Source organism: Anthonomus grandis, chromosome 22 (genome assembly GCF_022605725.1).
Source record: "Anthonomus grandis grandis chromosome 22, icAntGran1.3, whole genome shotgun sequence".
NCBI classification, from domain to species: Eukaryota; Metazoa; Arthropoda; class Insecta; order Coleoptera; family Curculionidae; genus Anthonomus; species Anthonomus grandis.
In genome coordinates, this window is record NC_065567.1 from 35454233 (window position 1) to 35461487 (window position 7255).

The following is a 7255-nucleotide window of genomic DNA, read 5'->3' on the forward strand; positions in this document are numbered from 1 at the left end:
TAAGATTATTAGGTGTAACAAGCTTTGTTAACTTATAAAATATTGACCACAATTATAAGAACTGATTCGTGTGAGACTTTTTAGCTCTTGTCTCAAGCTGTAATGACGATTTCCAACCACAACTTCCTTAATTTTAGCGATGATTTCCTCACTCAGTGTCTGTTTCCTCCTAGAGCGTTAACATTTTACTAAATTACAAGGACTTATGCCATAAAACTGACTAGAACTTCTTTTCTAATGATATCGATACCGAGTTTTCTAGGCTTACTAAGTTAGTATCTAGCCTCGTTTTCGAAGTCTTTCCTCTTAGGTCTGTCAAAACAAACATACCTGGTCTACTAGAGGCTTAAGTTTTATCTGAAAAGTACATGCGTCATTATCACACTTTAGACAATGTCTTCTTTGGCAATTATGTGACACTTTACAGAAAAATGTATCAAATAACTATAATGGCTGCATGTATATTTATTGTAACGATCTTAACAGTCGCGAATATCGTTAGACTCGGTTAATCGCATTATCATCGTAGGGCTATAAAAGTGTTACTAGTTATTACTCCAGTTGTGAGACTTAAAGGAACCCTAAGAGGAACACAGAGACATGGCGAAGCAAATACGCTTGTTAAGTATCGCAAAATTAAGCGTTGAAAATTGGGTTACTTAGAAGTTTCAAGTACAAATAGCATTAAGGTCAAAGGGCTATTTTGGCATAGTGGATGGCACCACCATCTATTGTCGAAGTTGATGCTGGAAGAGGAAAGAAGTAAGGGGACAGAAAAGGCGCAGGCTTTATCAGTAGGTTCCAATGTGTCGAAGTTCAAAAATAAGGCTGATACAAGAGGTAGTTCAGGTATTAAATGCTTTCAGTGTGGTGGAAATCATTTTAAAAGAAATTGCCCCCAACGAACCTGTAACTTTTGTAAGAAGCTAGGGCACTTAATGGAGAAATGTTGGTTTAAGAAGCAAGGGCATGCGGATGCTACTCAGGATAAGGACAACCATAAGTCAGCTGACCAGGCACTAATATCGGAATGTGGTGTGGACATTATGGCGATAATTGGATCAGAGGATGTTAAACGTGGTTGGTGGATGAACAGTGGCGCAACCGAGCATGACAAAGACCAGTTTACAGAAACGAAAACTTGGTAACAAGAAAAGTAAGAGTTGGTGATGGTAACTTTGTAAAAGTAAAAAGAATTGGGAAAAGTTCAAGTTTTGGCTTTCAATGGAAACAGTTGGGTAAGAACTGATTTACTCAATGTATTATTTGTTCCAGATCTAGCAGTACATCTTTTCTCTTTGAATACATCACTAGACAAAGGCTATAAAATGCACTCAGATAAGAGCTAGTGTGAAATCATAGATCAAGAAGGGAAAATAAGAGCCATAGCAAAGAGAAAGGGTAAATTATTTAGAACGGAGTTTAAAATAGAAAGTTTAGAGTTTGATAATTGTAATGCTGTTATAAGCTTGGACAAATGGCATCAAAGGATGGCCCATATACACTTTGATCAAGTCAGAAAAGTGCTGAGAAAAGGTAATATTGAGTTTCAGAAGCCATAGCAGAGCTCAAATGCCTTATGAGCTGATACATGCAGATTTGTGTGGACCAGGTTACATCTTTAGGAGGGGCTAAGTATATGCTAAATTTGATGATTTTTCAAATTATAAGAAAGCTTATTTGTTGCACAGCAAATCAGAAACTGAGAAAAAAATCGACAGTTTTTTAAATTGGGCAGAAAATATGACACGAAAGAAAGTGAAGATATTGCGGACAGATAATTGGTTGGAATTTGTCAATGAGAAGGTTAAGAGTATCTGTGAAAAGAAAGGAATTATGCATCAGAAGGCATGTCGGTATACTCCAGAACAAAATGGGAGAGCGGAACGTGATAATCGAACCATATTGGAGCTGGTAAGAACTATGCTTCATTCTTCTGGTTTAGATAAAGTTTTTTGGGCTGAAGCGGCGAATGCAGCAGTGTTTACATTAAATAGAGCTGGAGCCAGTACTCACAGAGACAAGACACCTTATGAATTATGGTTTCATAAACAGTCAAATATAAATTTTTTCCAGGAGTTTGGTAGAAAGGTTCATATTCCAAAGCAAAAAAGGTTGAAATTAGATGCTAAAAATATCTTTGGAATTTTTGTTGGATACAGTGATGAGGTAAATGGTTATCGAGTATATCTGCCAGAAAAGAAAACTGTTGAGACTCACAGAGATGTGGTGTTTATTCCGGGAGATGACAAACCTCAGTTAAAGGACACTCTAAAGGAGGAAAAGCGTGTGCTTTAAAACTTTCCAGAAGAAAAGGAGGAAATAAATAAAGGGCGCTTATTAAGGGAACCACTTGACCACGAAGAAGTACAGGAGCTAGCTGATCTAAGAGACAATAGAAGTGAGAGTGCGCTGGATGAACCTAATGTGGAGATTGATATTCTTGAGGATGTAAATGGTTCCGATCAGTCTCTCGTTGAATCAGTGAGGGAAGCTACATCAGGGGTCAATGAACAACAGATATGCATTTTAAGGGAACCAGAAAAGAGAAAAGTTCGACAACCAGGGTGGATGAAAGATTATGATATGAACTTTGATATGGAATAGTGTGATATGTGCTTTTATACAGATAGTGAGGAGCCTTTGGACTTAAAAGAAGCTCTGTCGGGAAAGAACAGTGTGAAATGGAAGGAGGCTATACAAAAGGAACTAAAAGTGCTTAGAGACAATAATACGTGGGATGAAGTGTCAAGATCCAAGGACAAAAAACTAATTGAGAGTAAATGGATTTTTAAGATTAAAAGTGATGGACAGTATAAAGCGCGTTTAGTGGCAAGGGGGTTTCAGCAGTACTTAAGTGAGGAGTTGTATGACTTGTATGCACCTGTTGCCAAGTTGTGCACATTTCGAATTCTTTTGGCAATGGCCAATCATTATGGAATGATAGTGCATCAAATGGATGTGCAAAGTGCTTTCCTTTATGGTGACATCAAGGAGGAGGTGTACATGACATTGCGAGGACGAACTGTGTGTCAAAAAGTATTTAAATTAAATAAGTCTATATATGGTCTTAAAAAATGTCCTAAGTATCGGAACAATAAATTTGATAATTTAATGATAAAGGAAAAGTTTGTTAAATCAGACTATGATTTTTGTTTGTACTTACGAATTTGTAATAACAAAAAATTATTTGTTTTGCTTTACGTGGATGATGTATTAATTATAGGTTGTGATTTAGTAGATGTTGAAAATGTTAAATCTATGTTTAAGCAAAATTTTAGCTTGAAAGACTTAGGGCAAATTTCAGAGTACTTGGAAATAAGTGTAAGGCAAAATTTGGATCAGGGAACTGTTGAATTAAGTCAGGGGGATTATTTAAAGCGAGTTTTAAATAGATTTGGAATGTCTGATTGTAATGATATTAGTACTACTTTGGACCCGAATTTTGACTGTAAAATATTAAAAGAAGGAAATTCCGATGAAAAAATAGACTTTGTAGGCAGATAGTAGGTAGTTTAATGTATGCTGTATCAGGAACACGCCCGGATTTATGTGAAAGTGTTACTATTTTAAGTTTACTATTTTAAGATTTCAAGATAAAGCAAATCAGAATGTATTAAACGCTCTAAAAAGAATTCTAAGATATATAAAGGGTACATTCTTTGCAAAAAATAATAAAGTAGACGTTCTTTGTGCTTACGTAGATTCTGATTGGCGTGGTGACATCTTTGATAGAAAGTCAACAAGTGGGTTTTTGTTTTAATTTTATGGTTGAACAATTAGTTGGGCAAGCAAAAAACAACAAACTGTAGCTATTTCCTCAACGGACGCGAAGTATTGTGCATTATCTATGGCGGTAGTTGAAACATGTTTGTTATTTAAGTTACTGTCAGATTTAAATTAAGACTCTTTAGAGCTGTCAATAAAAACTTTTGAAGACAATCAGTCTGCCTTAAGAATTGCAAATAATCCGGAAAATAATCGTAGATTGAATCATATTGACATTAAGTTTAGTTTTATTAAAGAGAAGATAGATAAGGGTTTAATAAAAGTTGTTAAAATGAATACTGATAACCAGATAGCTGATGTTTTGACAAAACCCTTGTCTAAAGTAAAGTTTACAATTTCGTGTTATGATGAGTTTAGTATAAATCATATTTGTTTAGTGATTTTTTTAAAATTTAAACCTGCGTACTCTATTTTCTATGTGTACTTTTAGGAAATAATTTTATTGAGGAGGGGTGTTGTAAAACAATGATATTATTATGGTAGCGACCGAAAACCGGTTATTTGTAACCAGGTGTTGTGGTGAAATGGCCTAGTTTAAGTTCGTAGAGTCTATGACATTAAAAAAAAAAGTCGAGTGCCTTGAAAGTGTAAATCTTTTTTTAGTTATAAATTAAAACGTTTTGAGCTGTTTCTTATGGCTTTTTTTAAGACCCTAGTTTCCCAGAAAACACAGTGGTTCAACACAAATATTCAATCAACGCTAATACATAAGGAGGCCAGTTCAAGTCTGAATATTGACACAACGTTTAAATCGAAATAAATAGTAGAAAATAAATACAGTGTTTCTAGTAGTCTTAAGTAATATTTGTGTAATAAGTTAAATATACAAAATAACATCAGCACCAACCTGTGGAAAGTACACGCTATAAGGGAAGACCAGAATGGCGAGGGCTACCTGGCAACCTTCCTCATGAACGAAGGATCATGGAATTAATTAATTCAGTTATAACCCAACTAGGCCCTAATCCAGTCCTAATCCAGGAACTCTATATTTACAGGGGTAAATAAGAGGTTTGCGGAACCTTGTGTCAGACCAAAAAGAAGCACCCAATCCAAGAACCTGCATCTTCATATGAAAAGAGTAAAGGACACCGCTGTGGAAGTTTTGCGACAGAGACACAACGGCAATAAAATTGCAAAATATGGCAGGGGAGAAGAGGTCCGATACAACAATAGTATTAATATATTTTCCGTACAATCAACACAAAAAAAAAATTTCCGTACAACCTCGCATCAGAGTTCGGAGGCTGATAAACCAGCAAAGATCGAAAAACCTTTTAATAGGATGCGATGCCAATGTACACCACACTATTTGAGGTAGCATTGAAACTAATAAATGAGGTGAATCACTAGTAGATTATTGTGCACCCTTGGGCTTACATATACTTAATATGAGGAACGAGCCGATATTCGTCAACGAACAACCTACGTCATACTCTATACAGAAGTAATTGATCTAACCCTAGACAAGGAAAGCATCTAAGATCTTGGGACAAAGTGGCACGTATCTGACGAACCCAGCTTGTCAGATCATGGGTATATAAGATTTGAACTAGAATCTGCGGAAAACGAACTGGTGTCTCTATAAAGAGATACTAGGCCGCAACCTAAAAAACTGTCCAACGGAGGCTAGAAACAACCTGGAGTCAGTTACAGAGGCTAGCAGAGATGTATTCGAGAAATCATATCCCCTAAGCAAACCATGTCAGGCAGGAAACAACTCCTGGTGAAACCATGAACGGAGTTGGAAACCATTAGAATAAGGAAACTCTTCAACAGAGAAAAGAGAACTGGGGAATCAAAATAGTAGACAAAGCTTAACTAGATTCAATGACGCCATAAAAAGGGCAAAAAGAGAAGGGTGGAGAAAACTATGCATTTAATTGAGAATAAACCTAATTGAGATACTAGCATATGCAAGACAGCACAAGGCAATAGCCCAGGGGCCGTAACAGAACCATGAATTCCAATGAAGAATATACGACAACAAAGGAGGAAACGCTTGGCTTAATGCTGAACACATACTTGCCGGGATCGGAAATTCTCCAATCAACCCACGCCTAATACTCGACTCTTGTTATTCCAAACAGGGGCAACAGGGAGAACTGGCAAACAAGGTTGTAACCTACGAAAAAGTAAAATAGGCGACACCTTTCAACCATTTAAGTCTCCCAGAATAGATGGTATTATACCTAGCATGCTACAGCAGGGTAAAGAGCTGCCCAATCCGCGTTATACAAAATAATGCGGGCCAGTCTAGCAACAGCGAACATACCAGAGAGTTCGAAGCGAAGGTAGTATTCCTACCAAAAGTGGAACGTGACTCATACGCGAAACTCAAATCCTTCCGACCTATTTGCCTTACATCACCCCTCCTGAAAACAGAGGAAAAGCTTATAGAAAGGTATATTCGAGACGATGTACTACGAGCTAGCCCTCTACATCGACACTAATATGCCTATCAAATGTGTAAATCTTGTTGAAACAAGATCCCAGAGGATCAATCTTTGAAAAATAAAGAAATCGCCCTAGGATCCTTTTTGGACATTGAGGGAGTATTTGACAACACGTCATATGACTCAATTAACCATGCCATAGGTGAACGAAGCATACATCGTATGATAGGCGGTTGGATCAGATAAAATGATAAACCATAGGAAGGTAACAGTGAGACTCAACGGCACCATGGCAAAAGTCAAGGTGTGCAGGAGAATATTGCAAGAAGGAGTACTCTCACCGCTGCTATGGAACTTTGTATCGGACAGGCTGCTGACACGACTGGAGAGACAGCATATCTTCGCTGTGTACTAAGCAGACGACGTAGTTGTAACAATCGTTCGCAACTCATGCTGAACCTATGCCTGGAAGCAACAGACTTACAGGCACACATAATAGGTATCCAGACCTGTGTCTAACTAATGAGAGGAGCGTCAAGGGGTCGAACCTTCGCAATCATTACAGGAGACCAGGCAGCAACAAATGCTTTAGGACAGTTTGAAACGGTCAAAGACTGTACAAAGCTGCTAAAAAGTATCTCGTATAACCTAGCCAAAGAGCAAAACAGGCCAGAGAAACTCCTATCACAGAAAATAGACAACCATGGGGTTGCAAGAAGGGTAATCTAATTTGTATTGAAGACAACAGACTCATAGATCCAGACCAACATGCTGTGTCAGCGATAAAACCTGAAAAGAGGATATCAGATACTGGTTGGACTCGAGCATAAAAAGTACGGGGAACAACTGCTAAAGTTGGAACCCTTCAAACAACTTTCAACACCCCTCCCTGGGAATAGCCTCTGGTCACTATCCCTTTGACTTCGACGATCGACGTTTCTGGGATATTTCTTATATTAAGTAAGTGGCTTATTATTTAGAAAGTTGGTTTTTCAAAAGCACTTTATTCACTTCACAAAAGTACTTTTTTCAATTAAATCAAGGGTGGACTCTTTGTGGTCCATAGCAAA